General features: G+C 41.4%; 1 long non-coding RNA gene across 1 annotated transcript; it reads left to right on the top strand.

Moving 5' to 3' along the window:
- Window positions 1-4,041: 4,041 nt before the first annotated feature.
- LOC128519911 (uncharacterized) lies at window positions 4,042-9,487 on the top strand. The gene is made up of 4 exons (XR_008357887.1): window positions 4,042-4,154; window positions 8,858-8,982; window positions 9,212-9,270; window positions 9,362-9,487. It is a non-coding gene; the product is annotated as an uncharacterized LOC128519911 (long non-coding RNA).
- Window positions 9,488-15,842: the final 6,355 nt, after the last annotated feature.

Below are 15,842 nucleotides of genomic sequence, written 5' to 3' on the forward strand. Positions count from 1 at the left end.
GAGCCCATTGCAGGGGATACCCTGGATGGGCACAAGCGCACACACACACACACACACACACACACACACACTCACACACCCAGTTATAGAGAAGGAGCAAATTTGAAACGCCAGTTAGTCTACAATGCATGACTTTGGACTATGGGAGGAAAATGGAGTACTGAGAAGAAACCAACAAAGCATGAGGAGAATATGCATGCTCCCCACATACACATACAGGAGGCAAGATTTTCACAAGATTTCCCCAGCCCTAGAGGTGATAGACAACTGGGATTACCACTAAGCCACCATGCCCGTGTTTTTGTAAATAATTTTAGTAACTAAACAATGATTATAGTTATGGTTAGCAGTTACTGTAATTACACTGTAACAACAACTTAAATTTGGGATATGGGATAATCTACACAAAGCTGGCTAACATTACTGATTGATTGGTAGGCTGTTTAGGTATAGGTTTCTGGTATATAGAAGAATTTCAGAATCCACAATGTTATAATACTGATAATGAAAACCCAATGTGCATTAACATGGCGGTTAACTGTACAGTTGTTACAGTTGTTAACCCATCCAAGTACTTAATTGATTTGTTTCTAATTGACTTATTTGTGTCTTTGTTAAAACAAAGTGCTCTATTTAAGCCTGCTCTCGGTTGTGAACTTACATATTATTGGTATTCAGGGAGGCTTGTGTAATGCAGACTTCCTACAGACTCATCACCTTCCCTATGTCCTACAAACCATAACCACTGCAATGAGCAGACTGTATATTACTAGAGAAAATATTAAATGCTGCTACAAGTTATTATATAGCCATAATCAAGGCACTTAAGTAATATTTCTCCGTAAAGAGAAATTACTTTTCACACTATTGTTGCAATTTATTTATTTGATGAGATCAGTTAGGTTTAAGGTGGTTGGAAAAATGTCTCTGCTTAGTTTTATTATTTGCTCATATGCCCCTGTACAGAGCACTTACAGAAAAAGTCAGTGGGTGAGATGCTCCAAAGCTGTAGTTACATTTTAAATGTACCTTAAAATTACAACTGCACCTACGTGTCCCATTTGAGGTGTGTGTGTGCTTAATGATTTTTCTTACAAACACAAAAACATTGCATATAAATTGATTCTGGTTCTGATTCTTTAACTGTGATACATACTCTTGTAGACAGTTGAGTTAATGTACTCATTCAACAGTGATGTACAATTGGGCTATTGAAGGTTTTGGTCTTGCCTAACAACAACAGTTCAACAGTGGCAGCTTGGCAGTACCACCCTTTAGCTCATCAGTCCGGTGCCTTAACTGCTGAGTCACAGCACAGAGCTGTCACAATACCTGCATCATGCTCAGATCTGACATTAAAACTTCTGGATCTTAAAGTGTCTATTTGTCATCTGGCAACAGCAGGGGAGTCGAAGCAAGGAAAACTAAACAAAACATGAACTGAACAGCAAGAAAGGAGCACTCTGTTGGCGGCCAGTCCTAGTAGAGGCGTGACAGGGTCTGAGCTTTTATGATACTGCGGAGGCTGCTTAATCACCAGACTGCAGGTTGCCAATAGAGTTCAATTCTATGTCCTGTTTTAACTTTGTGTGCTGGAACCATTTAGTGTGTTGAATTGTTTTGTATTTGGGGTCATTAGTTACAAAATGATGTCTGCTATTGAATCTTAAGGCGCTGGCAGTTTTCGTCATTACTCTCGGGCTAAGAAAGCACCAATGATCCATCTCCATATATCACAGAATATCCATCATGGCAGTGATGTGTGCTGCCAATATATTTTGACTCATTTGACCAAAATAGACAACACGTCCTATAGATTTACTCACCAGGGAAGTGATGATGTCCCCTCAGAAGAATTTTTCCTTTTGCCAGCACACAGCTTATACCATAACACATTAGTGCATTATTTCTTTAAACATATTAGCCTGACATATTTAAAAAAACAAAAACAAAACACAACTCATGCTCAACTTTGCTTATGTGTTGCTCTTTATAATGTACAATTCCCTAAAAGAGGACATTCCTTATTACAACAATCAAGCTCATCACACTGTTACCCACTTGCAATAGCAAGTGCCACTCTTTCTGCACTTCCAAATATAGAAAACTGTAATGAATAACTCATAAGTGACTTCATGTAATATAAACACACATAAACTGTTAAATGTAAAGAACTCCTTCAGGCAGCTCAGCTCTGCAGGTTTACAACACAATAGTGAATGTAATGATGCATTTCTTTATCTGTAACTGTTTATCTGCTTTTGGTGTGTGGCTCTTGCAGCTTGTCCTTCTTAACCGGTATACACATTAAAAAAATATAGCATCTATACATAAATACAGCATCTCTTTAACCATCATTTATTATAAACAAACAGTATGTAATGTGTTTATTTCTTATTTTTTGTTATCATCGTGATCTGTCTTAGGCTACGGAGTAAATGCTGTTCTTTATTAGGAAACACTGCATCATCATATGCATGCAGTAGACTTGATACTGTGTTCCTAAGAAAATGCCATGTCATGTGAAGCATGTCAATGATGGCTTATGATGGCATTGAAGGTCAGCTTTGCTAGTTTAAAAGAAATCTGAAAGGTGCGTACGAAGAAATAAAGAGACTCTGACACTGAAAAGAAATTAAACGTCCAGCTCTTCATACACATCAGAAACCTACACCTTCAAGAGTCTTAGCAGGGTCAAGAAGAAAAACAAGTCAAGCTCTCTCAGTAGGGCAAAAACAATACCTTCAGAATTATACCTATTTTCATTTTTACAATTTTTTTATCCCTTTATGTTTAGCCTTGTTGAGTCACTCAGAGCACAGGGGGCCTCATCTGTCATCTGATGTACATTTATAAAGTTTTAAAATTACAGAATTGCAAGGCTGTCCAATTTTTTGGGCCTTTGTTTTGGCCTTCGACAGAACTATGGTATTTACTGTCTCTTCCACTCTCTGGATTTTGTATTTCATATGTTGTTTTAGTATATTTTTTACAAGTGAGTAATAATTGCAAAATGTTACTCATCTGGAGTATAAAGGGGGATTTAGGGACCAAGCACTATGACATCAGCACAATGTCGCCATGACTATGATGTTATCGCTCTGATAATGGTGTCATGTGCTGATGTCATGGTGAGATGTGCTCTTGTTCCTCTTGGGATTTTTAGGGCCCAAGCACTATGACATCAGCCATTGCCATTGCTCTAATAATGCATGTTTTAATAGTGCTAATGTCATTAATGTGCAAAGGCCCTTCTAAAGGCCCTTTTTTCCAATCAGCACTATTCATCAGCACAATTAAATACACATACTACACATCCCACACACTATACACACACATACTGCACAGACTACACATCTTAAACATACTAGACTAACACACTAACCCTAACCTACACACACTTATACATCCTACCGGCCCATGTGCCTGCACTATTACCTGATCCACATTGGGTGACATTAGCAACCATAGTTTTGGAGATCTTAACATGCTCAATAGGCACACAGGTTGTATATTGAGCACATCTGGCAATAGTGAAAGACATGTCCAGCCATGATGATGCCTTAAACTTATGCCATATTCAGTGACATCAATGTCAATGGCTTTTTATTTTAATAAAAATTTTGCTGCATGTCTCGAACACACTTGCACATGTACACGTCAAACTTGGTACACGCAACAGGAGATCAGATATTCTGGGTCATTTAAAAAACACACACAATGGGCACATATTACATACACTACACCACACACACACGCACAAGGAAGCCATCCAGGGTAGTTAGATCCTGACCTCAGCTGTTTTCCAGGTTCTTTAACTCCCCCTTCTGACAGAACATGCACAGCACATTTGAATTCCTTGCACTTTATGACAATTAGAAAAAAGAAACAATAAATAAAAATAAAAAACAAAATAGCACATGCAATGTTATTTATTGTGTTACAGGGACAGTATCATTTTATTTTTGTTCCTTTTTTTTTGTCCTTTTAAATACCAATCATGTTAGGTGTCATGCACACTCGGTCCGCGACCGGCACTAGGACCCAGAAGTAATGCAGTCGTGAACCAGGAAGCATAAAAGGAGTAAACAAACCACAACACATCGCTCAGTCATTGAGTTCGCCCATGCCACTTCGGATTTATTCGCCGATTCGTGAGTACTCACTTTCTTGGGTTTGCTTTCAGATTGAGTGTGTGTTTATAAGATGCGGGTTAGATTGTGTCTTTTTCCTTGCTCCCCATTTGTGAGAGTCCTTAGACTAAACAGCATGATTATCCTGCCTACTCATGTTCTTCTGCATTTGGGTTTACCATTTACGCAACAAAGGGCTAACCGCTAAAGCTACGTCTTCTGGTCACCTAAGGTTAGTTCCTGACAGAATGACTGAGACATCCGCGGTGAACCCAGCGGATCATGCTCATCTCTGTGGCGTGGTAAATCAGCCCACCAAGCTTATCAATAAGCTAAACAGAGAGATCGCTAATCTGTGCCGGGGCCTCCAAGACGTCGCGGCCTTGCAAGGTTGCGGAGCTCCGGCGGGAGAATGCGGAGCTCCGTGCGGCTGTGGAAAGCCAATCCCCCCCCTCCAATGTTTTTCTTGCACTTCCATATAGATGGGACAGCATGGACGGGAAGTGTAGTGTGTTTTTGACACTGCTGGATCTGGGGTTTGAGTTCAATTCCACCAAGTTCTCCACCGACCGGCTACGCATTGCTCTTCTTGTCTTGTTGCTATCCGCGCAGGCAGCTGAGTGGGCCACGGCAGTTCTTCGGGCGGACACAGACACCGCCCATTCATACAGTGAATTCATATCCTCGCAGTACAGACCAACTGGGGGGACGAGGGGCTGGCTTCACGAATTAAAGACAAGCTCGCCGGAAGAAGAGCTTCCCGCCACACTCGAAGGACTGATCCAGCTCGCTCTACATATTAATCAGTGCCTTCTCTCGTGTCCAAAGCCAGCCCCCGAGGACCCTGCCGCCCGCACTCACATTCTCCTACCCCACAGCACCTGCAACCTTCACTACCACCATTACTGGACCTGTCGGTTCTCCACCTCTCGCCGTGGCTGACACCAGAGCCGGGGAAGCCATGCAATTAGGACGCGCCTCCGTAGCCGAACACGCACGCCGGTTTAGAGAAGGTCTGTGCGCCTATTGTGGGTCAGTGGAGAGACTCACAGGGCCCTTTTCAAATCTCCACCACTACCGGCACCACCACCTCTCGTCTTATGGTTCAGGTATCCCTCCAATTTGGCCACAAACGAGTCCGAAGTACTGCGTTCATCGATTCCGGTGCCGCAGGCAACTTCATTGACTCCACTTATGCCAAAGAAATGGGGGTTATCCCAGCCAGTTCGTCGACGGTCGGCCCTTTTTATCTAGCCTGATCACTCACCAGACTCAACTACTCACTCTCACCATCGATCAGCATCAAGAACAGCTCCAGTTCCACCTCACCCCCATCGCCTCACCTCCCATCATCCTCGGCTATCCATGGCTACTCATGCACGACCCCCTCATCTCATGGATCCAAAACCGGATCCTCCAGTGGGGGCCGACCTGCAACGAACTTTGCCTACGGGCACAGACTGGGACGTGTTTCAAGGAGTCTGAGCCCCCCGACGTCAACACCACCACCATCCCCGTCGCCTATCTGGACTTGGCTGAAGTTTTTTGCAAGAGACGAGCTATCCACCTCCCAACTCATTGCCCATACGACCTAGCAATAGAACTTCAGCTGGGTTCCGTTCCTCCCCGCGGCCATCTCTACTCGCTATCCACCACTGAGACGCAGGCGATGGAAGAATACGTCACCAACGCCCTTTGTCATGGAACCATCCGGCCCTCCACATCGCCTGCAGCCGCGGGGTTTTTCTTCGTCAAGAAGAAAGGGGGCGAACTTCGCCCATGCGTCGATTATCGGGGGCTAAATAACATTAACATCAAAAACAGACACCCACTACCACTCACCAACTCAGCCCTGGACGCCCTCTCTGGTACCACCGTGTTCACAAAGTTGGACCTACGGAGCGCCTACAACTTGGTCCGCATTAGAGAAGGTGATGAGTGGAAGACTGCTTTCATCATACCCACCGGACATTATAAGAGCCTGGTCATACCATTTTGACTCTGCAATGCACCCTCGGCCTTCCAACAGTTTATAAATGACATCCTCAGAGACATGCCTCAGAGATTTACTCTCACAACCTCGAAGAACACATTCAACATGTACGTGCTGTGCTAAAAAGATTGCTCGCTCACCAACTGCACTGCAAGCTGGAAAAATGTGCCTTTCACAAGCTCTCCATCCGTTCCTGGGATTTGTCATCTCGCCCCAGGGTGTGGCCATGGACCCGCAGAAGCTAGAAGTTGTACGTCACTGGCCCCTACCCAGGACTCTCAAACAACTTCAACGTTTTCTCGGGTTTGCGAACTTCTACCGTCGCTTTATCCGGGGCTACAGTACAGTTGCAGCACCATTAACCACATTGACCAGGCCTTCATTCCCATTTTCGAGCTGTTGGGCATAAAGTGGGCATTGGAGGAATGGCGTCACTGGCTCCAGGGCGCCAGTGAGCCATTCATCATCTGGACCGACCATCAGAACCTCATTACGATCAGGAATTTAAAACAGTTCAACCCACGACAGGCACGGTGGGCATTATTTTTTGAACAATATAATTTCCACCTATCATACCGCCCGGGGTCGAAGAACACCAAGGCCGATGCCCTATCACGCCAGCATGATGAAGACCTTTCCCGGGCGGACCCCGTGCCTGTCATTCCATCGTCACGAGTTATCGCACCCTTACACCCTTACATTGCACCCTTACACTGCAAACGAGGGTCCGCCAGGCACAGGCTGCGGAGCCTGAACTGGCAGGCGTGCCGCCTGGATAACTCTAGGTCCCCCAATGTCTAAGAATGGAGGTTCTCCAATGGGGCCACTCATCCACCAGCGCCGGACATCCTGGGACCAGACGAACCCATCATTCATCAGACGAGCTTTTTGGTAGCGCTCCATAAGCAAAGAAGTCGTTCAGGCGTGCCTGGTGTGTGCCAGGGCCAAAGACACAAATCAATCAACACCTGGAAAACTACAACCATTCCCTGTTCCTCGACGGCCCTGGACGCACATCGCCCTGGACTTCATCACGGACCTGCCAGTTTCAGAAAGAAAAAACACCATCTTAACCATCGTCGACTGGTTTTCCAAGGCAGTGCACCTGGTGGCTCTCACCGGACTCCCCTCAGCAAAAAACACAGCTGAGCTGATATTGGAACACGTAGTCTGACTGCATGGGTTCCCCAAAGACAACTTCTTGGACAGGGGGCCTCAGTTCACTGCCCGGTTCTGGAAGGCCTTCTGCCATCTAATCAATTCCACCTGTAGTCTGTCATCTGGTTACCATCCCTAGACTAATGATCAGATGGAATGGACCAACCAACAGCTGAAGCGCTACCTGAGATGTTTTGTTTCTGATCGCCAGCGCTCCTGGGCCCGCTAACTCACATGGGCAGAACGTCCCACAACCTCCACGTCTCCTCTGCTACCAGCTTAAGCCCATTTGAGGTTTGCTATGGTTGACGTGCCATTGGCCCAACAGTTGGTCCGCAGATGTCGACGGCTGTGGAATCAAGCCAACCTTGCTATCCAACACGACAACACCAGTTACATCACCGAGCATCGCCCTCGGGACCCTCTGGGACGCTTGTACAAAGTAGGTAACAGGGTATGGCTATAAACAAAGAATCTTCATCTGCACACTGAGTCACGAAAACTTTTACCTCGATTTATTGGCCCATACCGCATCACCCTAAGGATAAACCCTGTCACCTATTGGCTCCAGCTGCCTGCGGTGCTCCGGATTCACCCCATATTCCATACATCACAAATAAAACCCTTCATCACCACACCTATGATTACACCCACCCCCCCTGCTCCTTCCCGAATCATTGACGGTGTTCCTGCCTACACCGTGCGACGGATCCTCGACTTGTGCCCTCGGGGCAGAGGTACCCAGTACCTGGTCGATCTTGGATCCTAGCGTGTTTTTTCCTTGATCCCGAGCTCATTCGTGACTACCGTCACAGAGTATCCTCTACCCGAGGACTGTCTGGAGCCGGTCCTGAACACTAGGAAGTAATGCGGTCGTGAACCAAGGGGGTATTCCAGAAAGCTTGGTTTACCATTTGGTTAATCTTAACCTCTGGGTTAATTAACCCCAAACCCGCATACCGCGAGGATGTCGGTTCCAAAACCCCTGAGAAAAGTAAGTTTAATCAACCTCCTACTGGTTACCCAGAGTTAGTGCACGTGCACGGTGCATTCATAAAGACATTTTTAATGGATCGCCGATTTCACGAGTCAAAATGGAAAATCAAAATGAAAAAAAGACAGCGGCATACTTCACAGTGGTTTTAATGCACACATATGAGGAATTTAAGCAAAATAATGAAAAAAAAAGCAATACGGCTGCATCGCCTAAAAAAAGAGAGTTGGCTTGGCAAAAAATAAGGGACAGAGTAAATGCGTGGGTGTATTAAATTGCAAATTTGACATTGCCTCCCCTTTTATTATAATGCAAAATAATTAAACACCCCTTTCGCATTCTTTTGACTGTTTAAATGAAAGCATTTACTTTTCCTGTCATTCATTTCTTTAGGTTAAAATACCAATGTATACTGACTAGGAATATATGGTTTCTTATTTAATAAGGTGTAATCCTTTTGCAACCAGAAGCCAAGTGGAAATGAAACACAAAAATGTTCTGCAAAAAAGGTAATATTTAATTACATGATCACTGAACTATTTATCAAACATGATTTAGTATATTTTTTCTGTCATGTAGCTAATAGAAAGAAGGTTGAAGCCCATCTAACTGGCGGGGGCCCTTCACCACCTCCCCTCACCCGATCTGAGGAGCTGGCTCTGTCCCTTAATAGAGGGCAACCAGTGAAACTAACATGGTGAAATGTAAGTTTACCACTATTTATTTTCATTATACGACTTAATAAATGACGTTTTCTGTCACTTAAAGGCTTTTGAACGTGCTTTATGTTTTTATGCAGGCTTACTTTATTTAACTACATATGATGTATAGGCTACTGTGATCTTAGTTGTATTACTTTGACATGTTTTTTCCTGCATTATGGTTTTTTTCTTTGATAATATTGAGAATTTAATGGGTTGTATTTTCTTATAGGTACTGATAAAGGGATTGTATTATTGGACCCTACAGAAAGAACACAGTCTGTCACAGTTGTAAGTGTTTTGTTGTCAGGTACCTTTAGTTGCTTTAAAATTTATTTTTTCTTTTTGCATGATAATGTATACTTGCATATTTCCACTAAAGGATAAAGATGAAGAGACCACATCTGCTGTGACAGAAGTGGACAATGCTGGTAGATCCACTGAGGTATGATGCATACTATTATAATGCATGCCCCCTTTTTACATTAGAGTAACAAACTGTCATTGTTTAGTACATACCTGGAGATTTCTCCACGGATAAAGGCCCTTCAACCTCAATGCACAATGTAAGCAATGTAAGAATTTGTGTGCAGTTGTCCATATTTAAATTTTATTGTCTGACAGAATCAATAATTCCTAGTTTCCTTCCTAGTTGCCAGCAAAGGAGCTGAATAAGATCCATCTTCAAAAACAAATAAGATGGACCTTATACAGCTTCAAATGGAAGAGAAAAGGCTATCAATTAAAAAAGCAACACTTGAGTTACTGGAGCATCGCCTTAAGGTGAGAACTTGTGCGTATATTAATCTGTTGCATGTTAAAAGTGTTGTGTATATAAAGCAATGTCATTAAAAAAACACATTTTATTTCATTTTACTTTCATTATTTTTCAGGAAATAAAGAAATTAACTACACAGCAGACCATTGCAAACAATTTAATAAAAGTAATTTTGACAAATCCTGTCTCTCAAAAGTCTTCCATCTATGTTGTGTTCAAAAATCTGTAGAGGTTCCTCTGGGCCATCTTCTTTAATACAAGGAGGGTGGCTCTTTCCTCTTATCTCTGGACTGGCCCAGAGCCCACGCAGACACTGAAACCTAGACTTGAGGATCCCTATGGTCATCTCCACCTTGGCCCGTGTTTGGCTGTGAGCCAGTTTATAGCGTGTCTATGGTCCAGGATCAGGATTTAGAGTAGGGTGTCATTAAATAGGGCAGACAAGGGTATCCTCTGTCCCCCAGCAAGTAACCATTGTACTGTCCTGTAATGATTCAAGTATACAATACTAATATATTGTGTTATTATGTTTACATGGCGCGATTACTGGAAGTTCCGTGTGTCCCCCGGGTGTGTGCTACTAACATGTCTGGCTGTGGTTTGGGTATTAGCAACCTGGCTAACCCGAAATTACCACGCAGAGTTCTGTTAATTTAATCTTTCTAAAATTTCCAACCCCAAAATGCAATCCTCCACGATGTTACCCACAAAGAATTCATGTGAATGAACCCGCTCACCTATTTTTACTCGGACCGTGCGACACGCCTGTACCTTTACGTTGGTCCCAGAAACGGTGCGAATGGCTGGATCAGGCAGTCTGCAAACGCGCTCGCCTGGTCCCAGTAATCCACAGCGCAACGGCAAAACCGTAGAACCCGTGTTCCCCTTAGCGCCCTCCGGAGCTAGTTTAACGGCTGCTGGAGTACGCTGTCCCTTAGCCCTGAGAACATTGCAACGGTAGTCCCGAGGTCCCGTGCCTCGGCATCGCCCCGAAACACCGGAGACCTGTTCGTTGTCTAACCGTGATGGGTAGCCCTGTCCCCAGCTAGATTCACCTACCAAGCGCCCCCGAGCTGCGGGAGGTCGCTCGGCTTTTTCGCCGTGATGTTCCGCCATTATGAGTTATCACACCTCGCTGATATGGATTAAATGTGATAATATTTCCCAGGGCTGCCTGGTTGGTATAGAAGAAAAATTAGGAAAACGCTTGGATACAAAGTTGCGAACTTGCAGGTAACGAAAGAAATGAGCTGCAGGCAGCTCATACTCCAAGGACAGACTAGCAAAACTTTTAAATACACCATCTTCATACAAATTATAAAAATTTGTCATGCCTTTGTCATGCCATGATAAAAATGCTGAATCTAAAAGTGACAGGGGAAACAAATTATTTTTATGCAATGAACCAATTGCTGATGCAGATCCAGTGGCGTCTAAACTGATACCAAATCTTAAATGTATTAAGTAGCACTGGGTTATCAGTGTATTGAGCTGGTTTGATTGGAAATGAAGTGCAAAGTAGAGCTAATATACAGGATGGTTTACAAGACAGACTTACAGAAAACGTTTGACCTCTGTCATTGCCAACAAAGTGTATATAACAAAGTATTGAGATAAAATTTTGTTATTGAGCAAATACTTATTTTTCCACCATAATTTGCAAATAAATTCTTTTAAAATCCTACAATGTGATTTTATGGATTTTTTTCAGATTTTGTCTCATAGTTGAGGTATACCTATAATAAAAATTACAGGCCCCTCTCCTCTTTTTAAGTGGGAGAACTTGTACAATTGGTGGCTGACTAAATACTTTTTTTGCCCCACTGTATAACATTTGTATTACAGATAACACTGTACCTAAGCCTTTTGAACAGATACCCCCAACACACAACTATACAATATATACGTGTGTGCATATATACACATATACATAGTGTATACATAGACATAGACATACATAGACACACAATAAAATAATGTTCAAAAGCACTGTCTTTTGAATTGAAACCTCAGAGACACGTGTACATGGGGCACAGGTAACACAATATACACAAAATGTTTTTTAAAAACACTGTCTTTCAATTTAGGTATGGGAAACATATTTTCATGGGCATCAGGAAAATCAGTTTCCCCCTCCCTACTGGTTATGAAAGTATCAGGGATGTCTGAAACTGAGTCAGAGATACAGTATGTGTGCCTGTAGCAAAGATAAAATAGTGATCAGAATGGTTTAAAAACACTGTCTTTTAAATTAAAGTATGGGAAACGCATTTTCCTGGGCATCAGGAAAATCGGTTCCCCCCTCCCTACTGGCTGTGGAAATATCAGAGATGTCTGAAACTGACTCAGAGACGTGTGCTTAGGTAATACAGTGAGATGATGTTTAAAAAAAAACAAAAAACTTTATTTTTAACAAGAGACTCCTGGAAATCAATTCACCCAGTTAACATTTGTAATAAACTTCAAGTTTTCATACTTTGTGAAATTAAAGAAAAAGAACCAATTCAGATACATTATTTAATGTAAAAATGCTATTATGATATGTACTGTTCCAATTATGTATGTCTGTTTTATCATGGATATCCATACAGTATATCATGGTTTTCAGGATACCGTGTTTCCCCATCATCCCCATCCTTTGCGGTGCTAAGATAGATAGATAGATAGATAGATAGATAGATAGATAGATAGATAGATATACGTGAATAAGATGAATAACTATCAGTGTGGTGTCCTATAATCGCTGTAACTGTTTGTTTGATATGCACAGTACACCAGTTGGTTTAATAGAACTGGATGTATGAGTGGGGGGGAAAAGAGTATCGAGGTTATCACTAGTAGGCACTCTATCCTTGAGTTGCATGCTATAATAAATTACAAAGTATAACCTTAAATATATTTAGAATGAATCAGTATCACATCTATCATCACACAGCTTAATGTACGTACCCAGCAAATCAGCCTTTTTCAGCGGTTTAAAACGTCTGAATTATCTTCAAATATACAAAAAAAAGCGAAAAGACACTCGATTATTTTGCATAGGTTATCTGTTTAATTTACAAAGTTCGTAAAAACACTTTAAAACGAGAGAAAAACTGTTAAACACCTCGTTCGCCTTCTTGGCGTTAGGTAGCGAGTGACGTCATGATTTAAATCGGCGTGCGACCGGGGAAACATAGGGACACTGAATTTTCCTGGAACACCTGTATCGCCGTGTAAGTGGCGGGAGAGAATCGCGTAGTTCATGGTCAAATTGCCCCCAATCTATTGCAGACCAACGAAGATTCAGTAGTGATTGGCGATCATACACTAGTAGTAAGAAGATATTTTGTGAAGCAAATAAAAGTAATAATCAAAATACAAGTAAGACATACGACAAGCCACAAACACTGGCGCCATTTTGGATTCTTCCTAACATTACATCTATTTAATGGCTGCTGGAACATTCATTTTTTGCTTCAACGGTTTTAAATATACCATGACAGGGCTGTAAAAATCAGGATTTCAGTAGCAACCTATGGATATAAAGGTGTCAATTCGTGATAATATTGTAAATAATGTTTAGCAAAAGTTAAATAAAATGTTACTTTTAAATAAGAAGAAATAAAAGTTAAAATGGTACTGATATACAGCTACATCTCTGAGCACAGTTTTATTATTTTTAATAACCAGGTATATTGTATACTAATAAAATATCTAGCTATTACACAAATATGTGGCATGATAAAATGTAACAAAGGTCTGTGAGAATTTTTTTAAACCTATTTACAGTGGTGAAACTCCACCTGAAAATCCACCTCAACCTCTAGCACCTAAAATCATCAGTGCTATCTTTTATTACTGTGTTGTTGAACTGAGTAAAAAATTTTGACTGATTACTTCAATGGATTTTTGTTTTTTTACCCCGTAAGGTTAATTGTTTGTTCTTGGGGAGAGCCAACGAGTAAATACAGGAGGCCCTGATAAATAAAAACATATAATTGAAGCAGGGTTACTTGCTTTTTCCCATGACTACATCTTGGTTTAAGTAAGCATGTTAAAATGAGAAAAAAGGTTGCTAACCTTTTACTGTGTTTCAAAACCATGGATGTAGTATTTCCTGTTTGTTTCAGATTGTGTTACTGATTGGTTGGCACATGATGGTGCAATATCTCACTCTGGGCAAGTAGTAATCTACGAAATTACATACTAGATGGCCAAACAAAGCTTTCACATGCTCATGCTAAAACATTTTTAATGATGATTTTGATCTGATCTGACCATGGCATGCAATTCTGATCATAATTTTGGCAACATGATGAAATTCAGGATCTGCCATTTACAGTATGGTCTCCTCTGAAGAAAGGCGAATTTGAGGTGACTGTTTTTACAAGAGGTCTCAGAGATGGATTTGAAACCATATAAAACTAAGACCTAACTACAGTAAACTGTAAAAATCTAAATGAATATTGGGCTCTATTTGGCAATAAGTTTACTTATAATTTTGTGGGTTTTTACAGTCAACCTTTAATCAAAATCTCTAATCAAGGACATTGAAAGTGGAATTGCAGCAGATGCAGAAAGCAGTTCTCACATTATGGGTGAAACGTTTTGATAAGTGTGTCAGAGAGCTGCCAGAATTGTTCCTGTGATTTTTACCAACAAAATATGTAGAGTGAATTAAAGATCCATTTAAAGTTGTTAGCTAATATTACCTAGCTATATCGCTAACAAACTTATGCTAGCAAATGACAGATGTTGGGGGTTCTATTTTTATATTTGGACAGGTAGATTTCTATTTCGTTTGATTCAGTTTTATTTACAGTATATAGCACTTTTTCACAATGGTCATCGTCAACAAAAACAAAATAGGGAAATGAGTTTAAAATGTGTGATAAATATGTATAAATCAAAATTGTCAGATTTCTGAGCAATTTTCTATTTTAACATGACTAATAGTCTACTTCTAGTCCAAAAACAAAACTTATTTGTCAAATAAAAAAAAAAAACTTTTACATTACATGAAAATTAGACTGAATTATTAGAAGTATGACTGACCACATTTGTCCCGCAACCAAATTAATCAAAGGCATTCCAATGATTGGTATCACTATGACTTTTTGCAGACCAAAAACATTTGTGTTTCTGTTTTTTGGTTCATTATATGGCAGATAGTGATCATCAATCTGACCATTAGAGTTCATTCTCCCTTCATAGCTAAAAACGCTATAAGGAATTAGGAATTTGTTCGAGGGAATTTTTGTCCATTCAGTAAAAAGAAGATTTGGCTCAGTGATAGGTTTCTCGCCTGCTCTGTGGAAGGCCCTTTTTTGATTCCCACTGGATTCAGTGCCGGTACTGAGCTTGGATAAAATGGAAGGATTGTATAAGGAAGGGCATCCGGTGTAAAACCTGTTTCAAGCTTGCGTGCGGATTGGATGGTCCACTGTGGCGACCCCTTGCCGGGAACGTTTGGAACTCACATTGTCCTCCAACTTACCTCCAACTGATCCAGTTAATTGCAAAGGTGTTTACTGGGGCTGCATCTCTGTGCAGAATGTTGAATTTCCTAAGGGGTTTAGTCCAAACCCTAAAAAAAAAACAGCTCCATACCATCACTTCAATATACATTCTGTGTGTTGGGTTGTGTTCTCCTGAATTGCACCAAAGCCATAATACTGCAGGTATTGAAGTATGATTACTCACTCTAGAGAATACTTTTCCACTCCTCCAGAGTCCACTAATGTAGTGCTTTACACCACTCCAGCTGACACTTGCCATTGCACATTGCTTGTGAGAGGCTGCCAAACAAATAACTCTGTTTAGGTTGTTTTGAACTCTGTAGTGAATAATTTTAGTTACAAGATAGAGTCCATCTCTGTGAGCTTGTGTGGTCTACTGCTTCGTAGCTGAGTTCTTACTGTTTCTACACTTCCATTTTACACTTATAGTTGATCCGGCCGGGCCTTTTTTTCAGGCAAAATTCCTAAATTGTGACCCAGATGGCATCTTATAACAGTACCACATTTAAAGTTACAGAGCTCTTTGTTAGAATGACAAATTTTACTACCAATTTTTTTTCTATGGATATTGCATGGCTATGTGC

Source organism: Clarias gariepinus, chromosome 4 (genome assembly GCF_024256425.1).
Source record: "Clarias gariepinus isolate MV-2021 ecotype Netherlands chromosome 4, CGAR_prim_01v2, whole genome shotgun sequence".
In the NCBI taxonomy this organism is placed as follows: Eukaryota; Metazoa; Chordata; class Actinopteri; order Siluriformes; family Clariidae; genus Clarias; species Clarias gariepinus.